Source organism: Puma concolor, chromosome B4, assembly GCF_028749965.1.
Source record: "Puma concolor isolate L17-30 chromosome B4, mPumCon1.1.hap2, whole genome shotgun sequence".
In the NCBI taxonomy this organism is placed as follows: domain Eukaryota; kingdom Metazoa; phylum Chordata; class Mammalia; order Carnivora; family Felidae; genus Puma; species Puma concolor.
Genome location: NC_141673.1, coordinates 61,810,829 through 61,826,885, shown reverse-complemented (window position 1 = coordinate 61,826,885; position 16,057 = coordinate 61,810,829). Strand labels below are relative to the sequence as shown.

The 16,057-nt window shown below is 37.6% G+C and overlaps 1 long non-coding RNA gene across 5 annotated transcripts in view; it reads left to right on the top strand.

Annotated features, from left to right (window-relative positions):
• Positions 1 to 2,520: 2,520 nt before the first annotated feature.
• LOC147579116 (uncharacterized) overlaps positions 2,521 to 16,057 on the top strand; it is a 76,336-nt gene continuing 62,799 nt past the window's right edge. Inside the window, exons 1-3 of one of the 5 annotated variants that reach the window (XR_015253558.1) lie at positions 6,875 to 7,176; positions 7,478 to 7,541; positions 13,047 to 13,134. This is a non-coding gene — a long non-coding RNA (uncharacterized LOC147579116). Of the gene's footprint in view, positions 2,676 to 6,874; positions 7,542 to 13,046; positions 13,135 to 15,854; positions 15,949 to 16,057 lie in introns of those variants that run through there. The other 4 variants (XR_015253557.1, XR_015253556.1, XR_015253560.1 and 1 more) reach the window with 4 other exon arrangements.

The window sequence follows — 16,057 nt, the reverse complement described above, 5'->3', positions numbered from 1 at the left end:
ACCCCCCTTGCTGGTACCCCCAATATTGACTCTTGGAAGTTACTATTCAAATGGGATGAAGAGTTTACCCCTACAAATCTTAGAGGAGAAATAGCCAAAGTGAAGATTTCCCCTTTGCCTTTATTCACACACACACATCTTCACACGCGTTCTGAAATCTGACCGGTTAGGGCAGCACTGCCTCTCTCCCCAAAAAAGTGATCTCTCAGTTGTCAGCGGAGACAGAGAGGGGTTTGGTACAGCTCCCAAATGATACTGTGAAACTACGGAATAAAGTAAGTTAACCTGGGTCTGACAAATTGGGATCTGCTTATAGTATTGAGCTGTGGCACGTGTGAGTGCTTAAGCCACGTTCACCATTTGAACACTTGCCACTGAGCTATAATAATGCTCAGAAACTGCTACATGATTTCTGTATCCTCCCCCAAGAATGTGGGAGACTTCCCAGAATTTTTCCTATTTGGAGTTACACTGGGTGCATTTATCTTGATGTTTACTGTTTAATATATTGAATTTTCTGATATTTTGGGATTGAATGCTTTAAAAGTGGGTAAATGCCCAAGGGACTCATAGGCATTATTGTTTGGTTAATAAGTAATAAATGAATATTTAAAGTTTGCTAGGGATCTTTAAAATCAACGATTATGGCACACCCCATGACTCTGGACACTCTGCTGTGCTGTGGATTTAGAACAACCAGAAGGAATCAGAAGTGAGATTCCTTCTGAGGATGGATGTTGCTTATGCACAAATTAACTCTATTAGCAGTATAAAAAAGGAATGTAACTACAGATGCTTCAGAGACTAAAAAGGTAAGGAGAATGTCATGATAATGAATTTGAAAACAGATAAAATGTGCCAACTTTCAAGAAATATAAATTAGGGGAGTGTTGTCAGCAAGATGGTGGACTAGAGTTCCCAGCCCTCATTGTGTGCATGAGTCATAGTAACAATTTAAAGAATAAATAATTCTAAACACAAACAACTGCTTCTGAAGATACAAAAGAAGGAATATTATTCTACTTATTTTATGAAAATAGCAAAACTTTATTTATTTATTTAGAGAGACAGTGTGCAGTGGGGAGGGGCACAGGTAGAGGGAGGGAGGGGGAGAGAGAGAGAGAGAGAGAGAATCTTAAGCAGGCTCCATTCCAGTGCAGAGCCTGATGTGGGGCTTGATCTCTGAACTGTGAGATCATGACCTAAGCCAACATCAGTAGTTGGACGCTTAACCAACGGAGCCACCCAGGTACCCCTGAAAATAGTATAACTTTGATGCTAAAACTTCTTGAGGATGATAGCAGAATTGTACATTACAGGTGGATCTTGTTAATGAAGAGTTGCAAAACTCATAATCAAATTAGCAGCAGTCTGAATCTAACTATCTTTACAGACAAGACACTACCTCCAGAAAACTGGATTTCCTCCTCAAAAGGAAGGTATTTCAAGATAAGGAGTCTATTAATGTAATTCAATATATTAAAAGATTAACAGAGAAAATACGTATACTTATTAAAAGTCTTTAGCAATGAGGAGTAAAAGGGAACTTGCTTAACATGAAAAACTTAAGGTCATTTACAAATAACCTACGGCAAACATAATCAATTTTGAATTATGAATTACTAAAGGTCTTGAAATCAGGAATAATTCAGAGAATGCTGCTGTCACTACTTTTTTTCAACATGTCCTAAGTTCGTAACGTGAGAAATGGAAATAAAAATTTAAATAGTTGGAAAGGAAGAATGAAAAATGTCATCATTTGTGGATGACCTGAAGATTTCAGTAGCGACCCGTCTTCCTTTCAGCTTTAAGCCCTGACGCCATCACTCAATGTTCCCACCTCTATGTGTCCTTGTATAGCTTTTTAACTATCTCTTCTGGAAGGGATCCATTACATTGTTCTTATTCTTTGTTGCACATGTTTACAATATGCTACTTAACAGTTATTAAAGTTATTAAATGAGATCAATTGAACTTGATGACCTTGTATTTGTCTCCCAAATGAAGTGGGGTAAACTACTAATCTTCAAGCTGGGGTACCCTACCTCAGAGGTACACAGTTACAGAGAGCTTAAACGAAACAAAGTTCTAGATTCTTAATTTCCACGTATTCTTTCCTAAAACCCCCAAACAACCTATAATTTATAAAATAGACATAACTAAAATTTCTCTATTTTTAAAATCTGGATTATAATGTTGACTGGTTTTTTTTTGTAATGAAAATTAAACAGGATTCTGTGTATTATTTTCCCAACAGTGAAGTTGGGAACTTTCTCAGCTTCCAGGAGGCAGGCTCATGAAGGAATTCTGCTAATCTTAGGAACGTTCACAAGACCTTGGTCGGAAGAGGAGCCGTGGGTGAAAACAGCCTTCGTTCTGCTGGCACACATTACCTGCAGAAGCTTCTGGGGTGTAAGGGGAACAACGGTTGCAGGGCGGAATTCTGACACAGAAGCACACTTTACAGGTAGCAATCACTGTTGTTAATCAAATTCTTAGCAGTTAGTGCTTGGCAGCACTGGTGGCTGGTCTGGTTTTCTCACCAGACCAGTCCTGTGGCAGAGGTATCTGCAACGCCCTTGGAAGCTGAAACTTCATCTCCAGCCCTTCTAGGGGTTCTTAGGAGCCAGCTGACAGTTTGTATGAAGTAACTTTTCTGCTGAAATTAGCCTTAGGTGAGGCCACTTTGCAGTAAGTACCCCCCTAGCAAAACTTACTTTTACCTCTCTGTCTTTACCACACATGCTCATTTTATATAGTTGTGCTAATTGCGTTTAGACAGCATTGAATTTATACATCTTTTGCTTGTCTTAGGTTTTTATTTAAATTCTAGTATAGTGTAATGTTGGTTTCAGGAGTAGAATTTGGTGATCCATTGCTTACATACAGCACCCAGTGCTCCACGTGAGGGCCGTCCTTAATGGCCCATTCCCCACCCACCTCCCCTCCAGCAACTCAGTTTGTTCTCTATAGTTGCTTCCCTCTCTTTCTTTCCCCTTCCCCTATGTTCATCTGTTTTGTTTCTTTCCTTTTTAAAAAATGTTTCTTTATTTGTTTTTTGAAAGAGAGAGAGAGGGAGAGAGGGAATAAGCTGGAGCGGGGCAGAGAGAGAGGGGCAGCACAGAGCATATGTGGGGCTCAAAACCACAAACCACCAGATTATGATCTGAGCTGAAGTCAGACGCTTAACCGACTGAGCCACCCAGGTGCCCCCATGTGTTTTGCTTCTCAAATTCCACATATGAGTGAAATCATATGGTACTTGTCTTCCTCTGACTGATTTATTTCACTTAGTGTCATGCACTCTGGCTCCAGCCACATTGTTGCCTATGGCAAGATTTCATTCTTTCTGATGGTTGAGTAATATTCCATTGCACACATTTGCAACATCTTCTTTATCCATTCATCAGTCGATGGACATTTGGGCTCTTTCCATAATTTGGCTGTGATTGATAGTGCTGCTATAAGCAGCAGGGTACATGTGCCCTTTCACATCAGTATTAAAAATGATTATAGATTCACAGGAAGTTGCAGAGATAGTACAGAGATCTCATATACCTTTTATCCACTTTCTTCCAATGGTTGCATCTTACAGAATAATAGTACAGTATCAAAACTAGGATATTGCCACTGACACAAGGTGTGTGTAGAGCTCTTTGACATTTTATCACAGGAGTCAGACCCATTAACAATCACCACAATCAAGCTGCCGTACGTTTCCCTCACCACAAAGATCTCTGTCCACCCCTTTGTAGTCACGTCCCCTCCTCTTGTCCCACCATCCCTAAGTCTTGGCAATCACTAATTTGTTCTCCATCGCTACAACTTTGTAATTTTACACCTCCAGCCTTTAAAATAACTTTCTTATTTACAGGTAAGGTAAAAGAAAAATTTTAAAGTAAATTATAGGAAGAATCGTAAGATGAATAAAGTCTTCAGTTTCACACAGCTTTAATCCATTATAGCATGGAATGTATGTGAGACTATCTTGTTCATTTCCAGAGACAATCCTTTTTTTTTTTTATATCTAATAACAGACATATTGAGGAACCAATTGGTACTGCAAAGCATTTTTTTTTTTTTTCCAGTGAGTCACCTGTAGATTCTCATGAAATGTGTTTCACATGAACTTCTGGACGTTGCTTCTCTTGGCTTCTACTTCTCCATTTTCTCACCTTCTGCCTTCTTCACAGCACCCTGGTGTCTAAGGGTGTACATCATTCTTTCTGGTCAAAGTTGAGTGAATCCTTGTTTTTGAGATTTGATCCACTCATTTGTTTCATTATTCTGGGAAGATTTTCCTGATTATTAATGAGGTTGAACACCATTCTATAAGTCTGCAGGCCATTTGTATATCTTTTTTTTTTTTTTTTGGTGTGATTTATCTGCTCAAACGTATTTTTCATTTTCTATCTAGTTGTATTTTTTTTTCTATTGATTTACAAGAATTATTTACATATTCTGGATAAAACTCCCTTTTTGTTATATTTGCTGTAATATCTTCCACCTTATGTGGATTTGCTTTATTTTTTAATAACTTTTTAAAGTTTATTTATTATTACTGTCTTTTAATAATCTCTACACCCAACATTGGACTCAAGCTCACAACCCCAAGATCAAGAATTGCATGCTCCTCCCATTGAGCCAGCCAGGTACTCCTCTTTGTAAATTTTTTTTATTTGAAGTATTTATAGACTCTGAAGAAGTTGCAAAAATAGTACAGAGAGGTCCCATGTACCCAATTACACAGCTTTTTATTTTTCTTGACTCTATGTGTTGGTATCTGAACATTAGAAAACACAGCCTCCTCTCCCATTCTTCATGTTCTGGCCTGGTATAGAAGCCCCTCACTAATCAGCCTGGTTAGAGATTCTGGGGACCTCTCAAATTTTTTCTGTATATGCATCTTCTGTGACGTGTGTGTGTAGGTTCCCAGTATAAGACGTAGGGCTTGATAATTGTCATCAACCTATGACATGGTTCCATTAACATGGGGTAATTGGTGGGTGATTTTTGCTCATTTACTCATTTGTTTAACTGCAAGAACAGTACCAATTTCTCCACCTCTCCGTTATTCTCACATTTCTGAGTAATAAAAGGGATCTCAATTGTTTAATTTTTATTTTACTAGTACTTTTTAATTAAACACTTCATTTTATATTTATTTTGTTTAAGAGAGAGAGAGAGAAAGCATGAGCAGGGGAAAGTGTCAGGGGGGAGAAGGAGAGAGAGAATCTTAAGTAGACTTCATGCTCAGTGCAGAGTCAGATGTGGGGCTCTAGCCATGACCTTGGGATCATGGCTTGAGCTGAAATCAAGAGTCAGAAGCTCAACTGACTGAGCCACCCAGACACCCTAAGGGATTTCAATTGTTTTAGAAGCTTGTGATATATATGGCACTAGGAAGGAGGTACTAATACTTTATCTAAGACATAGGTTTTTAATCTTTGTTTTCTTCCCCTCTAGAATTCCTCTCTGATGTCACTATGATATATTCTTCATAAAATGTATCATGTAAGGATGTTGGTGGGTCAGGTTGCAGCTATGATGGCAGAGATAAAAGAGAAAGGAATACATTTTGGGGGATGTAAGCTCAAGAAAGTGTGAGACTAATTTCTCTTCCATGAAAAGTATCGAAACTTTCATTGTGAGTTTTCATATTAATTTCAGCAGTCCCTGTAGATGTCTCCACTGCGGCTGATGCTCACACTGCTATGCCAGCCATTGTCCACATTTTGAAGGGATGTCTTTATGTGGCTGCTGGATCATCTAGGTCCCACACTTTCACAGTGGACTATGTCGAGGTGGGAGAAGGCATGAGAAATGCCCTGTGTTCTTTTTGCTTCCTACTTTCGTTTGGTTTTCCATAGCAACAAGAAAGAAAGTAGAGGGACCACAAAATATATACTTCTTGGCTACCACCTTGACTTACTTTTTCCTTTAGCATGGAATATGTCTGGTTTCATCTTTAATAGAAGTTATACTGCAAATACCAAAAAAGTGCTATCATTGGCCATGTACCTGCTTGTGGGAGAATTTCCTAAGAAATGGAAAATGACTTTATACTGGGTATTCCCCGGGGGAAATAAAATACAGACCAGATAATTTTGAGGGTCTTTGAGGGTATATTGGGAATATTTAATTCTCTTGAGGGTCAGGGTTCAGGTCTGCCTTCCAGGTTAGCTTATCCCTTCCTTCCTACCACCGTATTGATTTATTACAATCATTTGTTTTTCTGAGACTATTCCAGGCCCCATTGTTAAATATGTCACATCTTAAATATAAGTTTAGTCTCACACCAGCGTTTTGAAGTAGTAAATTTTGAAGAAGTAGAAATCGATGTACAGAGATAGTGTGCCACTCTTTTAAGCACATGGTGTACATGGCCAAGAGCTGTTTTGTATTTATGAAATCTAAGTCCCAAGGAGGCTTTTACCAATATTGCTTTATATTATTTCAATGTCTGGGCACAGTGTGGCACATGACCAAGAATCTGTGTTGGACTGCAAGTGGCTGAAAATATGGCCTCCTGTCTCCCACCCCAGGATGACTATCTTGTTTTGTATAAGTTTGGAAAGCTGTTTAATAAACCTTGGGATCTTTCTCATTCTAAAGCTTGCAGTTCATCTTAGGCTTCTGGTATGGGTTGCATAGACCATAGTCTCTTGGAGAGGAGTTGATCCTCTCACAAGTACTAGGCTCTGGATGTTCTAACCCTAGATTCCCTGGACTCCTGTGAATTCAGTGGCATTGGGCTTTGTTGTTCCCCTGGCAGCAAATAAGGAAGTCACATTCTGTAAGTTTCTATGGAAATGTCAGCAATATATTTCTTCCTTTCTGTTTTTTTTAATGTGTGTTATAGATTTATTTGCATGGATTGCCTCACTACTGGAGGACATTTGGTGAAGTCATGGAGCTGGCTCATCATATGCCTACATTGGCCTTTCCACTTTTGGCTTTGTTGGGCTACAGTGTGCCTGCATTTCATCTCACCTGATTGCCTACCTTGTCTTCATGCTATCCTCAACAAATTTCTCTGCATTCAAGTAAAGCTACATCAGAATTGGAGTTTGTTTCTTCTTATGAAAGTATCCAGATTTGCTTGTTCTGGACACTTCATATATATGGGATTGTGCAATGCATACTAAAACCCACCAAACTATACATTTAAAACAGGTGAATTTTATGGCATATAAACTGGATCTCGATAAAGCTACTAAACAAATCTATCCAGATAAGAATGGGGAAATCTCAGGAAGCAACCGGAGTTAGGGTGCACTTTGGAAATTTAAAATAATAAATATGGAATGTATGCATTAAGTAGTATAATCTGGGTTTCAAAATAAGTGCTAAAAGCACAAAAGACACTAGGGTCCCAGGCAATAGGTAGTTCAATTCTAGCAGAAACTGTACTTTTCTTTCTGGCTGCTTAATTATTTAATCAATTTAACCAAGCTCGCCAATTCTTTTCTTGAAGACAAATCATCAAGGAAGTGAAAGAATACAGGTAACCCAGTGGCAGCACATCAGCTGGATGTTGGGTAAGTAGACTAATATTTATTACTAAGAGGCAGAGATCTTATCTAGAGAATAAATATATCATAGATATGTACTAGAATAGCTGGATATCCAGATTTATGATTTCTTATATTAAATAAACCCAGAATCTATAGATTTATGAGCATAGATTTCTGGAAATGTCTACATAAACTATACATCTCATTTGATCATTTCACATATAAAATTTTATTTTAATCTTACTCCAACTTTAGGAAATGGTAAATTTTTTAAATGAGGAAATGTAAGTAGAGACAGTGAGTAAACAGACACATGGGAGTAGGGTGCTATGGTCTAAATGTTTGTGTCTTCCTCAAAAGTTATACATTGAAACATAACTGTAGGTGATGGTTGGTGTTAGGGGGTTGGGTATTTGGGAGATGGTAGGCCAATGGGGCAGAGCCCTCATAAATGGAATTGGTACTCTTATTGAAGGAACCCCAGAGAGATATCTCATTCTATCTACCATGTAAGAACACAGCAAGAAGTCAGTGGTCTGCAACCCAGAAGAGGGCCTTCACCAGAACAGAGGGACCCCTCCACAACAATGCCGGCATACCGATCCTGAACTTCCAGCCTCCAGAACTGTGAAAAATAAATGTTTGTTGTTTACAAGCTACCAAGTATATGGTATTTTGTGACAGCAGTCCAAAGGGACTAAGACCAAGAGTAAAAGGCTGTATTTGAAATAAAGGGACCTATAACCATGAAGAAATTTGCCAACATTACTTTATATTGTTTCAGTGTCTGGGTTAGTATCTTGACATCTTCATCAAAAATTTGAATCAAGGAGTGCCTGAGTGGCTCAGTCGGTTAAACGTCCAACACTTGATTTCGGCTCAGGTCGTGATCTCGTGGTTTCACGAGTTCGAGCCTGACATCGAGCTCTGAGCTGACAGTGTGGATCCTATTTGGGATTCTCTCTCTCTGCCCCTCCCTCACTCATGCTGTCTCTGTCTCTCTCAAAAATAAATAAATTTAAGAAAAATTTGAATCAAACAGACTAGAGCTGAAAAATTGATTCCTTTCCTTTTTCAGAGAAAGGCTGTCTTACTTTGTTGTGTATTTTAGGAAAACTTAATATATCCTGGGATACTTCCCATTGTAAATTTTATCCATTGTAGGCTTCCATCCAGAGTTGTTTGAACCAAATTCTTTTGAACAGGAGTTGATCCTCACACCAGTGCTATACTGCAGATCTTAAACCCCAGATCCCTTTGCATTAGACAGTTTTTCTCCTGTTACAGATATCAAATAGGAAGTCACCTTCTGCAACCTGGTATGAAACTCTACAAACACTATCATTTTTTTCTTTTATAGGTTTTGGGAGGAAAAGCTCATAATAGTGGTTTATATCTGGGCACGTAACTAATCTTGAATCATTCACATGCACAGATTGGCCCATACTTAGCTGTAATGAGCCCTGTTTCAACCCACGGATTGTCTCCCCATTCCTTCACATCTTGTATTGACAATGGTTTATCTCCTTTCACATAAAGAATAATCACTAGCAATGTGAGAATTGGAGGGTTTTTTTCCCTTATAAAACTCTATATTTTTCCATATGTGGAAAGGAGGAAGCACAGAGAAAAATAGCTGTAAGGGCTGCATTTTGGAAACTTACAGTAATCCCAAGCAGGCTTTGCACTTTCAGTGCAGAGCCCAACCTGGGGCTCAATCCCACTTAATCTCAAACCATGAGATTAAGACCTGAGCCAAAAAAAAGTTGGACGCTCAACCCACTGAGCCACCCAGGCACTCCCACTTTCTTAATGATATATTATGCTTTCACTGTATTTCTTTGGCCCATAATTAGGCTTTTTTGTTTGTTTGCGTTTTGTTAGAAAGACAGGAGCTCTGATTTCCCACTTTTTGAGAGACTCACATTGGTTTACATTCCTTTAAATAAAGTACCAGCTACAGTATGTATTCTGTAATTTACACATGAATTTGTAGCACAAATTTCTTTACTTATTGGGATTATAAAAAAATGAAAACAAATTATAAGACGGTGTCACAGAAGTAGATAATTTATTCTACTTGACATCATGATATGAGCCACTCATTATTTGAAGGTTGAAAGCTCATCAAATTTACAGCTTCTTGTGATTAGGGTCATACATCTTTGGAGACCATCATAGAAATTCCCCCTACCACAACTTTGAAATCGTAGAAGCTATTCGTTTCCAAAAGTAAACTGCCCAAATTCTGACTGGAATTTCCTCAAATCTATCCACCAACTTGGAAAGAACTCGCATCTTACAATATTGTATCTTCTAGGCTGTTTACATGGTTTCTCCCTTCCAATTGTTTGTAGTAATTTCTGTGCATAAGTCTTGAACATCTTCCCTTAAATGGTTGTTTGAGTATTTGATTTTATTAATGGTATTATAAAGGGTATCATGTAAGCATTTCTAGTTTTTTGTTGTTAGTACAAATACAATTGATTTTTCTATAGTGTCCTGTGTCCAGTACAATGATACATTTGTTTTTTGACTCTGATAAAATATTGGTAGAGTTTCTGGTTTGCTTTATAAATTGTATGATATCTATGAGTGATAATTTTACCAATTTTTTTGCATCGCTTGAGATAATCATATGGTTTTCTTCCTTTGCTCTGCTAATCAGATGCTCAACACTGATGATTTTCTAGCATTAATTCTATATTGTATTCCTAAAATAAATGCTATTTGGCTGCCTTGTGTTTATTTATTTATAACTGGATTTAAGTTGGCAATACATTATTTAGGACTTTTGCACTTATGGTCATGATAATGATTATCTAGCAATTTATTCTATTATCTTTTCAGGATTTGACTTTTGGTATCAAGGATATACTGTTTTCGTATATTCCCAGCCATAATTGAATTCCTAGTCCTACTCAGGGAAGAGGGTTAACTCTGATGAGGCTGATTTATGTGGTTTTCTAATATATACATATGTTCCCTAAAATTAACATGAAATTATTGTTTACTTGGAACTTGATGCAGCATAGACTTTCAGCTGCACAGACATGTTCTGGAGCTTCCCAAATAATTAGGAATTACTGTTGCCTCAAAAATTGTTTCTCTTAGTGAAGTCTTCAATTCTTGCTCGAATCTTTTGCTCAGGATCAACAGTGATGACAGAGAAAAGGTACCAGAATATCTGACGGCACCTAAGACAGTTTTTGAAAAAAGGTTGGCAGGGTACCGAGTAAACAATCTGGATCCTTCAGCAAATAAGCTGATCAACACTGACAGGGTATGTGTGAGGGTGGAAGAAGTTCTAAGAAGAACACTTCTTAACCTTTCCAGGGTAAGCATGGCACTATATCAGATGGATGTTGACACGGAGTCAGAGAGAGTCTTAGAGTATAGTTGTCTCTAAGCTTCCAAGAAAGAAGCTTTAGAATTCTCTAAATACTGTGCTAACTGTAAAAATTGTGTAAGTAAAACAGTGTTAGCAGAGTTTGAAGTGAGGTAAGGGATAATGAGATATATGGATAAACTGAATATGAAAAAAATATTCAGAGACATGTACAATAGGAATAGAAAGACTTTCAAACTTAGAACAGGGAAAGAAAAAATGATAAAGGAGAAAGAAATAGTGCCATATTCCCAGAAAGAAAGAGCAAAGGGAAAAAAGGGATAATACTTAGAAATATCACTCTAATTGTTTAGCTTTTGGAAGAGTCTCTGTTAATTTGTTTTGCATTTCCAGGCTTGGAATGGCCACTCAAAATTAGTGCTTTGTATGTATGAATTAATTTAGAGAAAACAGTGTCTTCATAAGACTCAATTTTCCTGTTCATTTATATGATTTATCCTTCACTTTATTTTTCATAGTTACTGCATAGACGTTTTGAACATGTTTTAAAAGATGTATTACTAATTTCTTGGTTATATAACTCTTATGAATGGTATCATTAAAAATTCAAATGGATTTTTGCTGGTACAGATAAATGCAATTGATTTTTATTTATTAAATTTTTTAAATTTCTATTTATTTTTTTAGAGAGAGAGAGAGCATGAGCGAGGGAGGGGCAGAGAGACAGAGGGAGACACAGAATCTGAAGCAGGCTCCGGGCTCCAAGCTGTCAGCACAGATCCCGATGCAGGGCTTGAACTCACAAACCATGAGGTCATGACCTGAGCTGAAGTCAGACGCTCAACTGACTGAGCCACCCAGGCGCTCCTGCAATTGATTTTTATATATTCACCTGATACCTTGGAAATGGCTAGAGTTGATTTTTAGTTCTCATTGTTTTTCTGTAGTTTCTTTTAGATGTTCTCTGAACAGAATTATGCCACTGGTAAATAATTAACTACAGTTTCATATTTTCTTTCTATTCCTTTCCTCTTCATTTCATTTCTTGTGTGATTGCCCTCATTGGATCTCTAGCACAATAATAATATAAATAGTGTCCATCTTTATCTCTGGAGAACACTTTCAATATTTGAACCTTTAGTATGACATTTGCTACTGTTTAAGGCGATTCTATTTATATTTGTCTAAAAATGAAAAAAATAACAAATGGGTATTGAATTTTATCAGATTTTTTTTTTTTTGCATCAGTTGAGATAATCATGATTTTCTTCCTTTGTTCTGCTAACTGGATGACTAACTTTGGTAGACAGAATCATGGGTGCACAAAGATATCCATATCCTAATCCCTTCAACCTGTATTTGTTAGATTACACGGAGAAGTGGGAGTAGTGTTGCAGATGGAATTAAAGTTACTAATCATACGAATATAAAAATATGTAGATTATACCGAATTATCTGGCATGGCCTGATTTAATCAACAAGGGTCCTTCAGATGTGGAAGAGGGAGGCAAAATGAGAAAGACTTGAGCAGCCATCAGTGGCTTTGAGGATGGAAAGAGGCCAATCCAAAAAATGTGAGCAGACTCTAGAAATTGAAAAAGAACAGGAAATTGATTTTCCTCTTTCAGAACTTTCAGAAGGAATGAAACCCTGTCCATATGTTGATAATAGTTTCCAGAGACCCATTTTGGACTTCTGAAATCCCAAACTATAAGATAATATGTCTGTGTTGTTTTAAGTCACTGTTTATGGTAATTTGTTGCGAAGAAAATGGAAACTAATGTACTGACATTGATTTTCAAAGGTTGCTTTTTAAAAAACGTTTCTTTATTTTTGAGAGGTGGGAGGGGCAGAGAGAGAGGGAGACACAGAATCTGAAGCAGGCTCCAGGCTCTGAGCTGTCAGCACAGAACCTGATGATAGGCTCAAACCCATGAACCGTGAGATCATGACCTGAGCCAAAATCGGATGCTCAACCCAGTGAGCCACCCAGGCTCCCTTGATTGATTTCCAAATATTAACCTTGTCTTGTACTCCCAGAAAAAACTGAATTTTGTGATGTCTAATGTTTTGTATTTGTTACAGGAATTGCTTTGGTAATTTATTATTTATAACTTTTGCTTTTATGGTCATGATAATGATGATTTTGTAATTTTTCTTTCTTGTAATACCTTTTTCAGGCTTTGGCATCAGGGATATCCTGGCATCATAAAATTAGATTAAAAATCTTTCATTGGGTTTTCAACATTTGGGAAGAATCTGGCGAAGGTTGGTGTTTTCTTCCCTAAATTTTAGGTAGAAAGTCTTGGTGAAGCCATATGGGACTGCAGTTTTCTTATTGGGAAGATGGAATATTGTGAATTCAGTTTATCTAATAGATAAATGACAGTTCAAATCCATTGTTTCTTCTAGATAGACCTTTCTCTGTCTGGCCCCCTGAGTGGTCTTTGAGCAACAATGCCCTTATGATTCCTAGATGTCTTCTAGTTTAATGGGAAGAATTTGTGACACAGATTATGAAATCCTTCAAGAGCCTAAGGATCTAGCACAGGGGTACTATGACATGCTGGGTTTCTGAGGTCTTAGCAAAGCATCCTTTTTAGTCTCATTTCCATTTATACTTTACGATGTGCAACTAAAATAAATACTGATGATACTTTTGACATTTTGCCTGGAAATCTCCTTAGACAGATTTAACACTTCATTAAGTACATTTTTATATTCTTCATTACTCCAGGCAAGGGTTTCTTCACTTTTATGCTACTATATAGCAAAGTTTCCCTGTGCTCCAGTTTTTAATAACATTTTCCTCAGTTTCCTTTAAGTCCTCACCAACAAGCTGTAGTCTTGTCAGGTGTTGGCTAACTATCACCTCCAATCTCTTATGTTTTCTGAAACCTAGTGTCATACGTTTTAGGTTTTTGGTATCACAGCATCCCATTTCTGGTACCAAAATCCATATTTGATCATTTATTTCTGCATTAAAAAAAACACTGCAAAATACTAAGATATTATACAACAACCACTTCTGTATGCTTAAAGAATATGCAGGGGAGGCGTTTGGCTAAGGCACAAAAGAGATGTCTTCTCTCTTTCTCACTCTGGGGCTACACTTGGGCCATGTGAGTGGCTGAAGGCTGAAATCATTTGGAGGCTCTTCCAAACTTACTTCTTTTACTTCGTCCAGGATGATATTAAGAATTGGTTTCGGTAAGACTGTGGCCCATAATGCCTACACATGAACTTTTCTTCCATCTTGGACTCCTCTGTATGGTGGCCTTAGGGTAGGTAACACAGTGGAGATGGTTTGCCTTCTTAGATTCAACAGCTCATTAGGTATATTTCTTTACCACTAATTACTTTAGTGTATATTTCTACAGAACCATAATATAGTTTTTCATTTTAGTAACTTCAACAGTGATGCAATACTTTTATCTCTTCTAAAAAAATCACCCAATATCAGTATTTGACCCAATAAGATCCCTTATAAAATTGTATTCCTCTAGTAAATGATCCAGTCTAAGATTGTCTATTTCATTTCATTGTTATCTTAGTCTCCTTTATTATGGGCATTTTTTTTGACTTAAAAACATCTTTTTTGACATTGGTAAATGGAAGAATATATCTCTCTTCCCATTTTTGAAAAAGTATGAATTTCCTCACTAGGGTTTTAAAAAAATCATTCCTCATAATTAGATACAGGTTATACATTCCCCACCAGAGTACTCTGTAGGGGATATTGTGTCCTATTCAAGGTAAATGATGAACTCTTATGGGGCTAATTGATGTGGATTTCCAAAGCCTATATGTTGTCTACTAACACAATGAAATTAATCCAGAGTGAAGGCTTGATGCAGTACACACTTCTGGTTGAAAGAGGTGTTCTTGACGTTTTGGTATGAACTGATATCACCCCAGAATCTGTCCTTCTCATCAAAGTCTGTAAATTGTTTTTTAGACAATGGTGCCATATAGATGAACAGTAATGCCAGATAAAAGTTATCACAATGTCCAGGAAATTTGAGCAGGTTTTTGAATAAATAGTTGCCAGTGTGCAAAGTCAACATCCGGCAAGTGTGATGATCCAAACCTCATGTAAATGTTAGGATAGAGGCAGGTAAGCAGGAAGAAGGAGGCTTGATGCTATCTCAAGGTTAGCTTGGCACCATATTCAGAATGATACTGCCCTAAAACGTCAGGAGGGAAACTGTATAAATATGAGTGTTGTCAGATGTCCAGGAGGGTAGTGGGATGATCAAAGATTGAAGGATTAAGTGTGAGGGTTGAGGGGGGTGAGGAGGAGGAAAAAGGAGCCTCCTTTAAAGTATTCCAGGGTGTACCTGCCAAAGGTATTCAGAAAGGTGTTTCCCTACGATGTCTGGCAGGACACTTTCAAAGTGTCATTGTTTTCAGATTTCCAGGAAGGGCCTTTTGGATGCCTAGAATGTTGCACACCCAGTAACATTTAGGTAAAATAAAGGCAATTTGGTAGTGTTGTTTGGATGGGGTCAAAGGATGGTGGGAGCTACAGATTAATGGAAAATGACAAAGACATTCGGATTAGAAAGACATGTAGGCAGAAACAAGAAGAGCTTTGAAAATGGAAAGAATGGAAAAAACAAGAAAGACAGGAGTAACAACGAAGTATTCCTAGAAAGAGATAAAAATAAAGTGATAAATTTGGGAACGATCACTCCTCTGAATTTAGCTTCATAGGGGAGCATTCAGTGGTTTGCCCTGGGCTTTCCAGCATGGAGCAGCCATTCAGACTTGGAGGGAGGACCATGGGACAATGGTAGGAACTGGTATAAAACAGTAAGTGGGCTGATCCTGGAATGGGAAATGAAGGAGAAATAGGTGAAGATGTGGAAGTTCCTTTCGTTAATTAGGAAAAGCCAATGATGGGGAGAATTTGTGCTTAGCAGAGATCTTTCCTGTTAGCAAAATAATGAACAAAGACACATGGAAATTCTGGAAAAAACTTCCCTGGATTTTCATTACAGGAATTACCTGTGAGGTGTTGACGTACAGCTGAGTAAGGACTAGGCTTCACTTGTGCGTGCAGAGCTTGTGTCTTCCCACGTATGTCTGTTGCTTTTTGTATAGCTCTGTGTATACCCAGATTTATTTGATTATAGAGATTGGAGACAATTAATTACATTGTAGCTAAACATCATTGGAATTCTGTCAT